The sequence below is a fragment of the Lygodium microphyllum genome, chromosome 3 (genome assembly GCF_053477565.2).
Source record: "Lygodium microphyllum isolate KBCC chromosome 3, Lygodium_microphyllum_v1.1.10, whole genome shotgun sequence".
In the NCBI taxonomy this organism is placed as follows: domain Eukaryota; kingdom Viridiplantae; phylum Streptophyta; class Polypodiopsida; order Schizaeales; family Lygodiaceae; genus Lygodium; species Lygodium microphyllum.
Genome location: NC_141137.1, coordinates 47,999,304 through 48,017,568, shown reverse-complemented (window position 1 = coordinate 48,017,568; position 18,265 = coordinate 47,999,304).

Sequence of the window (18,265 nt, the reverse complement as noted above, 5' to 3'; positions counted from 1 at the left end):
TATGAGATGGAGGATGCCGAAGTATCTCCAAAAGTAGAAGTGCAGATGTTTGCGCTCTTGGGAGGAAAGAGGAAAGTTAAAGTGGGCATTGTTCCATTTTCTAACCAATTAGAGAAGCTCATGGATCCTATTAAAGAATATGACTTGGTTAAAGACCTAGACACCTTCAAACCAAACCTAACATTTCGACAGTTGTTGCTGATGTTATCTCCTAGTTGTCGAAAGAAATTCAAAAGTATACTGACAAGAAGAAGAGGCTTATTTATTGCTCCCTCAACGGCAACCAAGTCTAACAAAGCTCGAGAGCCAATGAGAGAAGTGGATGTGGCTAACGCCTTCTTGGATCCTGGTACCCAAAAAATTGGCATGTGGATTAAAGGATGCTTTATAGTAGACGCATTGATTGATGGAGGTTCATCAATGAACATAATGAATGGATGTGACAATGAAGGATCTAGGCTTGCAAGGTATGTAGCTTATGTAGTGGCTTGTCAGACTAGTAGACCAAAGTAAAATCAAACCTTTGGGCATTTTTCCATATGTGAAGACAACCCTCGCAGGAAGAGATTATTGATTGACCTATTTGGTGGTAAAACCAAATTCCTATGGGACTTCATATCCTTTGCTGCTGGGAAGACCATGGCTTTTTGAAGCAAGGGCATGGATGGATTGGTTCAAAGGAATCCTAACCCTAGGCAGAGAGCCCAACAAAGTCATGCTGACGTTGTATGGATCACAAAAAGGTAATGGATCCACTTCTATTCACGTCTTAATACTCTTCCAGTGAGATAACTGATGGCACATCAGGAGACGAAGAAGCTGTCAACATATATTTCCCAAGAAAATAGAGGCATAGTCCGTGACAGTGGGCACTATAAGCCAACTCTTGAAAGAAGCAAAGTCTTTGTCAATGAGTGAATACCTCTTGCCTAAACCCGAAATGACTTCTGAAGTCACCTCTGATAGTGAGATAGAAGCATGGATATATTGTTCTCCTTGTTACACGGCCGTAGTAGAGATAGAGCCAAAGACAAACACAACCAGAGACAAAGACAAATGTAGAAGCAGAGGCAGAGGACATAATAGAGAGTTTGTTCTTCTCTTACAAAGCCTACACAGAGGCAGAAACAAAGTTCGAAGAGGACGAAGAGGACATTGGAGAAGAAGACTATGAAAGCAAACTAGAAGAATCTATTCTACTAGCAGAAGAAGACGCGAATGAGGAAGAAGTTCCAGAGACTACAGAAGCAGAAAACCCCATGCCGTTAGACAAAATAACTCTGTTACCCTTTGGATTGACTAATGAGTTGCATCATATGCAAAATATCCATAAGAAATGGATTAAATAGAATAAGCATTCCTTTAGCAGTGGCTCTTGTCGCTTGAAGTTACCCTTCTCAAGAGAGGATGATGATGATACACATTGCCAACCACCACCGACCCTGTAGCAGCTCAATAAGAACTCTGAATGTTCTTGGATGAATCGTCGAAAGATGAATCCTTGAGTCAAGAGATAAATAATCCTCTAACTAGACCCGAAATAGCCCTGATACCGTTTCAACATACCAAGGAGCAAATTCAGTCCTCACTAAAAAAGGAAGTTGGTTCCAGTGGAGCATAAGATGAGGAGACTACTCCCTTGAAGGAGTCAGATCTCTAACTAGAAGTAGTCCATGGGACCTTCATTCGTGAAGTGGAATGTGAAAAGCAATTAACATTCGTGGATGCTGATAGTATTGAATGTCACTTGAAGGTAGGAATCAGTCTTTCAGAAGAGGATTTGTCGGTCCTGCATGACCTACTAAAGGAGAACTTGGATGTGTTTGTATTATCCTATAAAAATATGAAGGGGATTGATCCTACGGTGTGCCAATACCACATCGACCTCGAGCCTGATGCCAAGTCGATGAGGCAAAGACAGAGATGCATGAATCCAAATTACTTCGCCTTAGTCAAAGCCGAATTACTGAAGCTCCTTGAAGTTGAGTTTATCTATCCAGTGGCCAATAGTGAATGGGTTTCACCCATCGTGGTAGTAACCAAGAAGAATGAAAAGCTGCGAATATGTGTGGACTTCCAAAAATTGAATTCCAAGACTAAGAAGGATCGTTTCCTTATCTTTTTCATAGACTAACTGTTGGACACAGTGGCGGGCCATGAGCTCTATTTCCTCTTGGATGGATTCAATGGATACAATCAAGTCCAGATTGGAGAATAAGCTTAATCCAAAACAACCTTCACAACAAAATGAGAAACCCGTGCTTACAGAGTGATGGCGTTTGGGCTTTGTAACGCTCCTACTACCTTTCAATGAGTGATAATGGTTGCATTTTAAAACCATATGCATGACTTTATTAAGGTCTACCTAGATGACTTCTTTATGGATTTCATCTAGATGACTTTCATACACACCTAGAGCAGTGTTTTGACAAATATCGAGAGTATGTGATCTCTCTCAACCCCGATAAATGTGTCTTCAACATTTCTTTAGGAGTTCTTCTAGGCCACATTGTCTCTGCACAAGGGATAGCAACAGACACTGCCAAGATTGAGAAGATTAAAGCTTTAATAGCGCCAACCAACCTCAAACAGTTGAGGGGATTCTTTGAAGGTTCATTGTACACTTTGCAACAAAGACAGTCCCCTTACATAAGTTCCTGAGGAAAGATGCAAAGTTTACGTGGACTACTGGCTGTGACGAAGTGTTCAACACCTTGAAGCAGTGTCTAATTGAAGCACCCATCCTGCAACCTTCTGATTGGACGAAGGAGTTTCATGTGCACACTGATGTGTCAGTCGAAGGCCTAGGCGCGGTCCTATTCCAAAAAGGCTCCTCAAAATTAGATCAACCTATCTACTATGCTAGCCGAAATGTCACTAAAAGAGAAGGAACTACACAGTGATGGAGCTTGAGTGCTTGGCAATGCTGTTTGCTTTGGAGAAATTCTAACACTACCTACTATCAACACACTTCAAATTCTATGTGGATCACGAGGCTCTGTCCTTCCTGATGAACACAGTAGATGTGAAAGAAAGAATAATAGATGGTTCCTTCTATCCCAAGAGTTCGACATTGAAGTGGTTACCAAACTTGGTTACTCTCATGTCTTGGTTGATCATTTGCCACGAACTTCTCACAGCGATGAAGAGGAGTAGGATGACCCAGACTTTCTTGATACTTTTCTCTTTCTAGTCGAAATTGTTACCCCATGGTACGCAGACATAGCCAATCTCTTGGAAATGTAATAATATTCCCTTGGTATCTCTAGTCATGAGAAGAAGCTTATGTTGGAATAATTTCTCTACACCTTGTTAGGTGGTACTCTGTAGTACAAGGCAAAGATAAAGTACTGCAAAGATGTATTGTGCAAGAGATGAGATCAGGATTGTTTTGAAAGCATGCCATGACGAGCCCTGTGGAGGCTACTTTGTAGGAGAAGTAATAGCCATAAAGACCTTGCTCGCTGAATACTGGTGGCTGATCCTCCACAAGGATGCCTATGACTACTACAAATTTTGTGATACTTGTCAACAAATGGGGAAGCCTACCAAATCTAGCGTTATGCCAGTGCAACCCATCTTTCCCCTAAAGCCATTCGAGAAATGGAGAATCGATTTTGTTGGCCCCATTGATTCGCCAACCAAAAGGAAGCAAAATAGATATATCTTGGTTTGTACGGATTATGTGACAAAGTGGTGTGAAGCCAAAGCTCTCAAGCGGGATGATGGCAACATCGTGGCTTTATTCTTATACGAGAATATCATCACCCATTTTGGTAGTCCCCTAGAGCTAGTAAGTAACATAAATACTCACTTTCTCAATAAATTTATGGAAGAATTGACAGAGTTGTACAAGATCCGCCATCGCAAGTCCACACCTTACTACGAAAGCCAATAGCCAAGTCGAGGTTACCATTCACATCATTTGCTCGATTTTGACAAGAACGATTGTTGGATATTTCTATGATTCGGATAATTGACTTATAAAGGCCTTTTGGGCATACAGAACCTTCCATAAGGCTGCTACAAGGACAGACCCCTTTCTAGTTGGTGTACGGTACAAAAGCCATTTTTCCTGTTGAGTTAGAGCTACCCTCTCTACGCGTGGCTATCAAAGAGCGTTTCGGAGATGACGAGTCCATGTATCACCGTCTCTTGTACTTGGAATGTTCAGATGAAACTCACAGGATGGCCCTACAGTGCATGGAAGCTACATAAGCTCGGCAAAAGGCCTATCATGACAACTTCATTATACATAAGTTTAAGGAAGGTGACTTAGTCCTGGCTTGTGACTCAAGATTTGGCAAGTTTCCAAGCAAGCTTCAATAGTGATAGATGGGCCTCTATAATATACTTACCATCAATCCTAGTAGCGGTCCAAGTGCAGATAGTCGATGCTTCTTATGATCATTATATAATTAATGGCTATCGCCTAAAGTAGTATTACCCTCCTTGGGAATCTTGACAATCACCGGTAGATAATTCCTTCATTTCTTGGGTGTCGGTTGATAAGGCTTTACCTATTGGTCTTGATAGTCCTCATGCTTATCTTGATGAGGTGGCCTCGTTCTTCTAGCTCCTCACATCTTCCTTCCACTCATCCTTTGTTTTCTTTCTGTCTAATCTAGCAGCAGTGGCACATATGGTTCTGATACATGGTGTTCTGCCATTCTTCTCTTTCAAAAGAAGAAAAAGAAATAAAGAAAAAAAAATATTGGTCATGGGAGAAAAGGAATACGGTCCCTGCCATAACGACCTGTTCTTTGAGAAAAGGTGGAAATACCCTCGAGAGTAGGGAAAAATAGAATAAAAAGAAACTATTATGGGAGAAAAGGAAGAAATTCCCTATCATAATAGGCCTCGTTCCAAGAAAAGGCGGTGAACACCCTTGGATGGGAAGCTGGTTGTGGAAAATGTGGCAATACCCCTTAGTCCAGGATAGTTGAATCATTCATTGATCCTTTGGAAGCAATTCAAAGATACCTCCCTTTTGGTGCACTGAATCTTGCAACTCCATCAATGCTTCTGATTTCTATAATAGACGATATTTCTAGTGTGCAATCCAAGTATAAGACTTGTTGGCTACCTCCTTGGGTACTCCTCTTCATCAACCGATCCAAGTTGACATCATTAACCATACGAAGCCGATCTTCATTGACAACCCTTGAGTGATATGAGCTTTCATCCTAACTGGATGGAGATGTGAGTATGGGTTGCCTTTTTGTATTCATCAATAGAGCGTGAGATAGAAAATGGGATGAGTGACTAGTCCTTGTCCTTTATATTCAAATGAGAGGTGAGATGTGTTAATGGAGTGTTGCACATAAGCATGAGATGGGACTCTCAATGCACAAAGTACAAATTGTTCCTGTGCACGGCACTATAATGATTCTTGGCCTTTCTTCTCACACCGTATGTCGACACAAGGCATGATGTACTATTGCACCATCAATTGCACACAAGGCATATAACTTTCGCACAAGTGGTAGTGAGGATTCAATCAACGGGGTGTGAGAAATTCGATTGTCTTCCTATAATCATCAACAAAGCATGAGACAGAGGGGGAGCTGAGCGTGATTGATTTTCCCTTCATCAACTACGAGGTGAGGTTTGAGGGATGCTTCGACAATTGGAGTTAGGCACGTTCTCATTTTCCTATGCACACACGGGACATGCCTTCTATCATCAATATACACATCATTCTGTTTGGTGCATTATGCAACAAGCTCACTGGCCTTTCTTCTTGTATCGATGCCAGATGAGTTGGGACACTGATATACTATCAACTATGCACGCTGACATACTCCCTCGAAACTATCCCCTTTTTTTGATTTCTCAACTAGGTGTAAGTTACGGGTTTCAATCATTCCTATTGAGTGACGTGAGTCATGGGGTGAGCGACTGATCTATCATTCCAACATGAGTGATTGGGAGTGTTGAATAGAAAGAAAATATTAATCACTTAAAAAAAAAAACTTCTATTGCACAAGTTATGATAGCAAGATTTATTTGTTTTTGTAATGGATTAGTTGTATTCCATGGTTTATCTATGTTCTAACCACTATTGTGTGTGTTCAAAAATGAATAACAAGAATAGTTAAGTTTTTGTACAAGTCAAGTTGAGTTTAAGTGTATTAAGCAAATCTATATTTGTGTGCGCTAGAGAAACTTTAACTAGCCTCCTAGTTATCATATTTATGGAGATACAATATGCCACTATCGATTGGGCCCATCTCAAAGATTTTTAGACTCATCAAGGATCAACAATATATTTTTCCCTCCAATCACAAGTCCACAATCACCTCTTAGGCCAAACTCACTTGAGTCCACCGCTCGAGTTGCTCCATCCACTTTCTTGACTCGATCTAATCCAGTCGAGCCCCCTTGCCAATTTGTCACCCACCACCCTTAAGAACAACAATGTGACTTAATTGACACTCAAGTTGGCATGCTTGAGGTCTATCTCAATCAAGAGCATACCCAAATCCATATTCGAGCCACTTACCTAACCCATCTTGGCACTTGAGTGAGCATCACTCAAATTGTCAACAGTTCAAGCCATCACACTCAATTCCATGATCCCATTAATCCTCCTACTAAGCACTCAAGACTTGACCTCTCCACACATCACCTCACACCTCCAAATAATAACTAGACTACAAATTGATTGGCTTTGCCTACACTTGACAGCCATTACTTGACTAACTTGGATAGCCCGCACTCCACCTCTCCACTTGCCACTCAAGTGTGACAACCCACTCAAGTTAATAACCATCTCTCAAGTGTGAGAACCCAACAAGTTCCCACTTAAATGTGAGAGCATCCACTCAAATCAATCGCTTAGCTCTTGAGCATACACAAAAATCCATATCAACAACTAACTATACCACCCATTGGGCATGGCACGGTGCCTACTCCAACATGCTTGAAATGCTTTGCATTAGTAGATAGAAGGAAGGTGAGGGAGAACATGCTGGTGAGGATGCCCATGATGAAGGCAACATTAGGGCAATGTTAGAGCTACGAGAGAGAGAGAGAGAGAGAGAGAGAGAGAGAGAGAGAGAGAGAGAGAGAGAGAGAGAGAGAGAGAGAGAGAGAGAGAGAGAGAGAGAGAGAGAGAGAGAGAGAGAGAGAGAGAGAGCACGTGCATGCGTGTGCACACGCACCCGTGTGTGTGAGGCTATTGAGGTTGCAACTTGCAACGAGTACACCCTCTCACACCTTTTGTACTAGATCATTAAGTCTTATAGCAAGACAAAGAAACCAATGATGAGCAAGAGTATTAGCTTTCTCTCACATGCACTCATCGTCATGTCTCTCTTGTTATCACTTATCTACGCTCCCTACTTGGTCATGTGACAATGCCAATGGTACCTAGCCACCTCACCTACATTCTTATTTATTCACCAAGAGCTTTGTGTGCCTTAATTGTAACCACCTAATTGACCCACTAGAGTAGCCAATAGCCACTTGAGGAGTCACAACTATCATGTGAGTGCCTAATCAACCAATCACTCCATTAGATTGTCACCCAACTCGATCATTGTCTCATGAGAGCACACAAGCTTACCCCCACTCACCACTCAAGTGTGACCCCACACTCAAGCACTAACTTATCCCATCATCATCTCACTCAAACATGTGAAGCGAAGTGCCACTTGACCTACATGATCTCAACTATAAATTTTGATTAACTTGCCAACATGCTAACACCCGCATGTGCATCAGTCAACCACCTAGTCATGTAGCCGACTAGCTTTGACATGTAACATAGATTGGGACCCCTTAACATGAATTCAACCCATGACCTAGACACCTCTATCACAAAATAAGTGTAAAGGCATGGTGACCTTATTTTCAACGAGTATTATTAATAATAACTCATAATCAACTGCATGTACATGCACATATTTATAAGCCATGAGGCATTTATAGTCCAAGTAGGCACCCAACTCACACATGGGCATACTTAGGCAATCATGGTCTCAACATTTTAGAATTTTCCATAGCCATATCTTTGCGGTTAGCACAACCCACCCAACCCCTTCATCACACATACATATTTAGGCAGAAGATCACCACACCATGTACACAATCTCAACCCTAGGATAGACATTGATAATCACATACCTAGGTGCACACTATAGTTACTTAGACACTCATGACATCCTCTCTTATGCCTTACATGGCGAAACACATTGCAAATTTAGGCATACGACCTTACACTTTGCATAAGCATTAAGTCATTGCATAATTCCATCACCACATATATACACCATGGGGCATTTGCATCCATCATCTAGGGCTATACCTTTCATACCTAATCAAGAGTGCACCCTTCTTGCACTACACAAACACTATCCAACTAAATCCTAGTCACATTCTCAAATTCAAGGTCACATTTTTTAGATCATTCCCATAAGCACTTGGAATAGGGACTTACCTCTCTTAGGTACACATAAACCATGTATTCTTGGGCTAAGTTACATGCACCTTACCCTTTGCACTTTTAGTCACCCCATTCCCCACTCTTAGATACTCCACACAATTTGATAGTCACCCCTTGTAGAACATTTGCATTCAACCTTAGATAGGGTTACTTGACATCCTGAGCACTTCAAGGCCAACCATAGCTCTAACCTTAGAAGAACACTCACACGCTCAAGGCCTCACCGAGTTCTTATATCACTATCAGGGTAGGCCTTACTCCCCTATAATAGCTTCAAGTGCCACCAAAACTTAACCCTAGTTTACACATTTAGATACCCAACTAAGAAACATTACACCTTGAGAGGGAAGCAATGGTGCGATGTAGGTTAGAAGCTATGGAGTGCACGAGGATTGACACAGAGAGAGAGAGAGAGAGAGAGAGAGAGAGAGAGAGAGAGAGAGAGAGAGAGAGATGTGTGGGCAAAAAACTAATGGTGTCCTTATTCTTTATTATGTTCACTTATATATGACTATATAATGTGTACATATAGAAGGGGTGGCTATTTAACTATAGGAGGCCATTGGCCTTTATCCCAACAACCTCCCATTTAAGGCCAATGTACCTTTATGAGAGTATAAGAAGAACGTGAAAATAGTATCCAATGCCGATCATCACTCTATATTGTGCAAAGTGCTTAAAAGGTAAACTCTTATTGAGAAGATCTACAAGGTTATCATCCATATGGATCTTGACAAGCTTGTCCTTAAGAATCTCCCTAATGAAGTGATACTTCACCTCAATGTGCTTTGTCTTTGCATGAAAGATAGGGTTCCCTGCCAACTAAATGGCACTTTGACTCTATCAAAGTGCAATGTAGACACCTCTCATGTAATATTCATGTCTCCCACTAGATGAGTGAGCTATATAACTTCCCTCCAGGTCTTAATGGTTGCAATATACTCTGCCTTAGTAGTAGATAAAATTGTATGTGGCTATAATTGAGAGACATTTGAGACTACTCTACCTATGAAAGTAAAGACAAACTTGTAGTAGACCTCCTAGAGTCTACACTCCCTACCAAATCAACATCTACATATCCAAGAATAGATGCATTCTTCCTTCTCAAGTATATGCACATAGATGTAGTGAATTTACTACTGTAATAGAGTAGGGTTGAAGCTATTTAACTCAAGTTATGTTATGTCTATTGGTCTCAGGTGCATCTCGGATGCTTGTTATGACTATTTGGATGCAAATGGAGGTTGGCAAATGTCTTGGATGGTTATGGAATGTATTTTGAGCCTTGTTTGAGCTTTGTATTGGTTGGCACTTACTTGACATTGGTCTACACTGGCATGCTTTGTGACAGAGGTTATACCTATAGTCTATGCATGACCCATTGGTACATGCTTTGAAGAAGCATATGTTAGTGATGCATGTTACCTGCATTGTTTGATCTTCTTTGCCACTTGGAGCTTCAATTGGGCTTATACTTGGAAACTTTGGAACCTCTTTTGGATGCCTGTCAGAGATTGACTTGGATTTGTACATGATGTACTTGGATGCTATCAGATGCTTGACCGCTTACATGCTCTTGGTACTCTCATGATGTACGGTCTTGGATATGAGATGTCTTCTGCATTTACATGCTATCTCTGAGCTTGGTTGCTCATTTTCCATAGAATTTTGTGCCAGTGGGAGCTTTATGCTTATGGTCTTGGATTTACCCAAAGCTTGCAGGTTATGCATTTTGAGCTATTACTTGAGATTTAGGACTAGGATCTCTTACACATCCTTGACTATGATATTTGCTTGGTAGATGCTTCCATGTTTGCTCTTGGATGCTTATGAGATGATTTGATCCGTCTTCATTGAGCATACACCGACCTTTGTCAGGCCTTACGAGTAGTGTGTACATCTTGCTTATTACTCAAGGATGTATCGGTTGTACTGATGGACTCTCTTGACACATTTGGGTGTCATTGGATCTTTATTAGCTCACTGTTTGCTCTCATTTACTCACTGTTGTCATTTATTACAACATGCTATTTTATGCAAACTATTATGTATTTATTGGGTTAAATCATGTCATTTTGATGTACTATTGATAGTACTTGGTGGGCAGCATCATCGATCACTTGTACTCTCCCATTTTGTCTTGGTTTGCTCGTGGTTTTGGGTTGTTTATAGTAGTATAAAACAAGTTGTTTTGACTGTCTTCACTGTTTCCAACTTGCATTATGGCTAGTTCTTCCACTGATAATGCTATATTCAACATCACTAAGTTGGATGGCACGAACTATGGCTATTGGAAAAGCCAAATATGGCAAGTGTTGGTGTAGAAATTGTAGGTTAAACCATTGAGATTGAGTAGGTAGCAATCCCAACGATGCCTAATGATCAATGGCTTGAGCTTGATGAATTGTGCAAGTCCACAATCATATTGTCTCTCACAGAATAGGTACACTATAATGTAGTTGAGGAATCACAGAGTGTATGGGATATTTGGGAGAAAATTAAGAACTTATATGACAAGAAAAGTTTTGCTTCCCAAATGTACCGGTTAAAATAGCTTATGGATCTCCGCATGAAGGAGAATGTGACAATGCCTGCTCATTTGAGCTAGTTCCATGCTATCCTGAAACATTTGGTTTCGTAGGGCATTGATTTTAAGGAGGATGTGACTCCCTTGTTCTTGCTTGGCACTCTTAGTGACTCTTGGGATATCTTTCGTACTGCTTTGTGTGCCTCTACTACAACACTTAAGCTATCTAATGTTGAGAGCACTCTTCTTCAGGAAGAGATAAACAAAAAGAATTTGGATGCCTCACATGTCTCTCATGCATTGACAGTTAGAGGCAAGGATGATGGAAATTGAAAGAATGGCAGTGGCAGTGGCCATGGACGTGATTCTCAGAGATCTCACTCTAAGTCTCGTGGGAAATCATGCAGCAAATCTCTTGGCAGGAATGCAAATGTTACATGCCATCATTGTGGGAAAAAGGGCAACACTAGGCCACAATGTCATGAACTGTGCAATGAAAGGCGCAAGGAAAAGGGGAAAGAGAAAGTACAAGAGAAGTCCTCTGATCACAATATTGTTTCTGCAAAGTCTAGTGTTAAGATTGATGAAATTAATGTTATGCAGCCCAAGGACTCTGATGGAGATTATATTCTTGTAGCTTCTCCATGTGATGCCTCACATTATGACTGTCACTCAGTCTATATATGGCCAGTGTTGGCTTTTGGATTCGGGTGTGTCCTTTCATGTGACACCCTGTAGAGACTGGTGTCATACATACCGCATTATTTCTGGTTCTGTGTGTCTTGGTGATGACAGGTCTCTTCATATTGTGGGCATAGGTGATGTTATGTTGCAGTTTCCCTCTGGGAGCACTTTTCTAATGCATGATGTATACCATGTACTTGCATTGACCCACAATATTATGCTAGTTGGACAGTTTGCTGACATGTGCCTTTTAGGGACTTTGCATGGAAAATTACTCGTGGTAGGCTTGTACTTGTAAGAGGTTCCAAGTTTGGTAGCCTCTACCCCTTGGTTATATTTAGTTCTACTCCTAATCATGTATTGGCAATGGGTTCTATCCCACCTGTATCTCTTTGGCATGCTCGTTTGGGGCATATGTCTCTTAAAGGAATGAAAATGCTTCGTGCTTTGTAGTATATCCTGCCTTTTAACTATTCTGACTTTGCGTCATGTAATCATTGTTTATATGGCAAGTAGACTAGGAACTCACATAAGAAGTTTGGTATGTCATGCATGGGTGAGCCATTGGCTCTTGTACATTTTGGTGTTTGTGTACCCATGCCCTATTAGTCACTAGGGGATGCGAAATACTTCGTTACATTTATTGATGACTTTTCATGTAAGGTTTTGGCTTATCTCATAAAGCAGAAGTCTAATGTCTTGGCAATATTTCAATGTTGGCTTGCTTTAGTCGAGAACTAGTCTGGGCATAGACTGAAATTCCTAAGGATAGATAATGGGGATGAGTATGCTTCACGTGCCTTTGAGCAGTTTTGTGATGAGCAGGGTATTAAGCATTAATTGACTGCCCCTTACACCCCTCCCTAGAATGGTATGGCTTGGCGCATCAATAGGACCTTTTAGGAGAGGGTATGCAATATGCTTAGCCATGCAGGCTTACCACATCATTTTTGGGATGAGGCAGTTATGATTGCAGTGCATATCATTAATAGATCGCCTTGTAGTGGCATTGACTTCTAGGTTGTAGAGGAGGTATGGATAGGAAAGTCTCCCTCTTATACTCATTTGCATGTCTTTGGATGTGAGGCATTTTTCCATGTGCCCAAGGACAAGCACAATAAGTTGGATCCTAAAAGCATGAAATGCATATTCCTTGGCTATGGAGATACAGGTGAGATGGAATATCATCTCTAGAATCCACAGGCGTGAAAAGTCATCCGTAGCCATGATGTTGTGTTCCATGAGGACAAAATGCATAGGCAGCCTGAGAAGGTAGTGGAGATATGCATTGTTATCTTTCTAGAGGAGCTACCTACTCCTGTGTAGCTAGCTGGATAGCCTACAACAGTAGTTGGTAATCATGGCCAAGATGTTAGACATGATGTTGGACAAGTAGCACAACCTGCAGTGAGGCATTCTACTAGAAATATATGTTGTCATGACGACTTTAAGTCCTCTATACAGGGGAGCCTCTCACCTATGATGAGGCTATGTGCAGGGGTGCTAGCCACTCCTGGAAGAGGGCTATGCAGTCTGAGATAGACTCATTACATAAGAATCATACTTGGGATTTGCTTTCCTTGCCTAGTGGCAAGAAGGCTCCACCATGCAAGTGGGTGTACAAGTTGAAAAGTACCCCTAGATACCCCAAGCCAGCATACAAGGTCAGATTGGTAGCAAAGGGTTTTAAGCACGAACATGGTGTTGCCTTTGGCAATGTCTTCTTTCCTATGGTTAAGATGACTACCCTGCCCTTGGTTTTGGCTCTGGTTGCATAGCTTGACTTGGACTTTCATTAGATGGATGCCAAGACGACATTCTTACATGGGGACTTGCATGATGAGATTTACATATAGCAACCTAAGGGCTTTGCAGAGCATGGCAGGGAACACCTAGTGTGCATATTGAGGAAAAGTCTTTATGGCTTGAAGTAGGCACCTAGGAAATGGTATCATAAGTTTGATGCATTTATGCAGTCACATGGCTACAAGCATAGTGCTATGGATCTGTACTTGTACAGAAGAAAGCCCATGATGGATCTTTATTGATTTTGGTACTCTATGTGGATGACATGCTTTTGGTAGGGAAAGCTCATGATGAGCTAGATGCTCTTAAGGCTCAGCTCAAGAAGATCTTTGAGATGGAAGATCTGGGACAAGCCTCTCATATTCTTGGTATGCGCATTACATGTCATAGGCATCAAGGACTATTCTATTTATCATAGAGAGAGTACATTCATAAAGTCTTTTTGCGATTTAGTATGTAGGATGTAAAGCCTATTGGTTGTCCATTGCCTTCTCATGTGAAGGTATCACAGGATGATTGTCCAGAGAGACAGATGAGCAGAGGGCCACGATAGCCAAGCTTCCCTATGCATCCATAATGGGCAGTCTTATGTATGCCATGATAGCCACTCATCTAGATATTACTTTTGCAGTTGGTATTGTGGCACATTATATGGCTACACTTGGCAAGAGGCATTGGGATGACATGAAGGGTATCATGAGATACTTGGAGAGCATTGCTTATACGTGTGTATGTTATGGAAAACAGGATATAGGAATTATGGGATAAACTGACTCTGACTATGCAAGACATGCAGATAGTAGGAAGTCCACCTCTGGCTATGTGTTCACTTTTGCTGGAGGTGGTGTTTCATGGATGTCCAGGGTGCAGAAATGCATGGCCCTTTCTACTACAGAGGCCGAGTATGTTGTAGCCATCCATTGAGGCTTGCAAGGAGGCCATTTGGTTGGGTCATTTGGTTACTGACCTTGGTATTGCAGATGTTATCCCTACATTGCATTCGGATTCTATGAGTGCTATCCAGTTAGCCAAGAATTTGGTCTTCCATGTGAAGACAAAACACATTGAGGTCAGGTATCACTTCATTTGTGGGGTCATTGAGGACAAGTCTGTTGACCTTTTCAAGATCCCAACTGACTAGAATCCTACAAACTTTCTCATGAAAAGCCTCTCTATAGAGCGACTTGCCTTCCTTAGGAATTTGATGGGCATTGGATGAGATGACGTCTTTCCTCGTCCTCTTGTATATATGTACATGTTGTATTGTCTTTTTTTTCTTTTTTTCTTCTTACTCCTCACTGAGACAGATTTGCCTTTAATTGGGAGGTTATTGGGGGGGAAAGGCACCTCCGCCTAGCCACCATGTATTACTACACTGATAGTACCTGCACCTGCACATTGCAGGCAATGGGCACCCATCATTGCCACTTTCTGTGACATTTGAATGAAGGGAAGGCTAGTCACACATTGTGACTATTGGAGTTCCCACATTTGGAGTCTCTCTCTTTCTTGCTCTTGCTCTATCCGTCATAGCTCTCACCTCCATGCTCTCTTGCTCAATCATTCTCACCTTTCATCTTGCTTGTACCTAGATAATGCATCAGATGGAGATACCTTCAACTTGAAGTGCCACTTACATGGTAGTGCATGTTTACCCTTAAGCAAAGGAACTAACTCCCAAACATTGATTGTCATTCCTAGTCATAGCATTTACATAACAAGAGGGCTTACCACAATTTGTGACCATGACATAGTCTAGAGATGGAGCACATCTATCTGGCAATATAGAAACCCTTGTAAACTTGCATAAAATAGGCTCAATATTAGCCTCTAGCTATTCAACCTATCTATCATGTAAAACATGAGACTCTATCCACCATCCTATGGCATTCCCACCTCAGCACTATCCAAGCCCTATATCATGTGGAATAGGTCGTATAATTTGCTTTTGTATTGGCTACCCATCCTCCTAAAATACACTATGAAGGTCTCAACAGTTTTAATAGACTACTTATGCATCTTACCTTCAATAAAGAGGACATCGTGGTTGTCTACAACACTTCTTTGGTTTAGGATCCCATAAGCAGCGATTTCACCTGACTCTCCATAGCAAATAGAAATGCATTTCTTAGACTTAGGATCAAGCTTACCACAATTGTCACTAGGTATATGTATAAATGACTCACAATAAAAAACATGCAAGTGATAATAACTAAGTCTCTTGCTGGATAATAACCTCTACTATTTTGCCATCCAATGGCTTGTTATGAGATATATTGATCAAATGCATTATTGTCTTTATTTCAGCCCAAAATTCATTAGTGAGACCAACATTAGAGAGCATAACATGAACCCTTTCTTGAATGGTCATATTCATCTTCACTACCAAACCATTCTGAGCAGGACTCTCTCTCTCTCTCTCTCTCTCTCTCTCTCTCTCTCTCTCTCTCTCGATAGCACATCTTACACAAAAGTTTGTAAAGGTATGTGAGGTTTACTCTCTACCATTATCAATCCTCAAGAATTTAAGCTTCTTCCTCAACTAACTCTCTACCAAGAACATTTGAAATGTATCTAATACATCACTCTTCTTGTGTGAAAAGGATAAGCCCAAACCTTCATTGTGGCATTACCTATACAAAGTAACAAAGTGTGATGCTCTTTTCAATGGACATTGGTCCACACAAATCACTATAAACCAAATCAATACATTATGATATTCTACTTCCACTATCTCTCTTATGTGACATTTAGTTTACTTTCCAAAGAGAAAAGGTTCACAAAAGTCAATATTAAAAAAAATTAGACAAGGAAGATAGTTTAAATAGCATAAAGATTTCATTCTAGTAGGATTGGCATTTACTCCAAATGGGGATCCCAAAAGGAAACATGTGGCTATTCCGCCATCATTACAACATAATCTTTAACTCCAAAAATATGTAAAGGATATAAAGCATTAGATTTTGACCCTATGGCTACAACAAAAAATTCATTGTGAATCTTCCACACATCATTACCAAATGTCATTCTATAACCATAATCGTCAAGTTGTCCTAAACTCATCAAAATTTTTACCATTTGGCATTGACAAGTATATATTTCCAATGCCAACAATACTACATGCATAGTTATTTCCAAGTAAACACATCCTCTCTTTCCAGCATCATAAATAGAGAACCATTCCCTATGTGGGGTAATGTGAAACAATACTCCAAAATCTAGAAGCTAGTATTGAGACATGTGATTATCCATAGTAACCAAGAATGCATCACCCAAAGAGGATACATATAAAACATCACTATCATCACTACTCCATGAATTTATCTTCTCTATCTTTGCCTTGCTTTTCTCTTCCTTTTTCACCCTTTTCTTGTTCTTTCACTTGTAGTAGTCCTTTTTAATGTGTCCCTTCTTGTTATAAAAGAAGCATTTTACATCCTTTTAATACACGATTTGCTTCTTGTCATGACAAAGCTTCACTCCTCGCACTTCTCTCTCCAAGAACAAGCTTTCATGAACATGAAATGCCACTCTAATAACAATTGAGAGAGAAGAAATGGTGGGATGCAAGGTAGAAGCTATGGAGAGAGAGAGAGAGAGAGAGAGAGAGAGAGAGAGAGAGAGAGAGAGAGAGAGAGAGAGAGAGAGAGAGAGAGAGAGAGAGAGAGAGAGAGAGAGAGAGAGAGAGAGAGAGAGAGAGAGAGAGAGAGAGAGAGAGAGAGAGAGAGAGAGAGAGAGAGAGAGAGAGAGAGAGAGAGATGTGAGAACAAAATGAATGGTACCCTTATTCTTTTTCATCTTCACTTATATACAACTATATAGTGTGTACATATACAAGGGGTGCCTACCTTGTTATAGGCCATTGACCTTTATCCTGATACATCTTGCAAGGCATAAGCCACCATTTCTTCAAGAGGCATAGAAACCTAACATTAGGCTATATGCATGCACTAGACTTATCCACATGTAGCTCAAGTTCTCATCCTACTTAACCACATGACTAACTTAGAAACCACACAGTTGGATGCATCTAAATTGAAGCATAGTTAAGAGTGCAACTCACAATCTTCCTTGGCACTGAGACTAAAGTCCACTATATATGATGGGGAATAATTAGCCAAGCTCGTCAAGTTCTTTATGTAGAATTGAGTCAGCATTTAAACTTTGAATGACTAGGGAATTCTAAGTATACATTAAGGAAATGCAGAAAGAGCTCGAAGCCATGAAACAAGAAGGCCAAAACTAGTTGGAGACTAGAATTGAAGGGCATGACAATTGAATGTCAATTAAATTTGGTTCCTTTCATGGATTGGAACTTGTAAGGTCAAGCTCTAACTTGAGTGCTACTGATTGTCTTTTTGGAGCAAAGCTATTTGAGTTTTATAGACTCATTTTGGCCAAGAATTACCAAGGAAATTGACCTTTGTATCACTTATGACATCGAACAAGCTTAATATCTTATCAAGCAAAGATAGTAATTACTTGCAAGTTGTAGAGAAAGCCAAAGTTAGAAACCCACTTGATTAGAGTTAAGGCAAAGAGGCACAAAGATCTCTCTCGACATGGGAAATGATTAAGTTAGCCACAAGATAGCAAGAACTAGAACTAAAAGGTTGGTGGAGACACAAAAGTGCACATAAACTTAATTTGACAAAAGAAGATTACACATAATTGTGCTTTAGTAGATCGCATCTAGTGGGAAATTGAGGGAATGATTCAGTAGATCACATCTAGTGGGAAATTGAGAGAATAATTTATAAAGGGGGAAAAGACACTAAACTATATACTACGGTGATTAA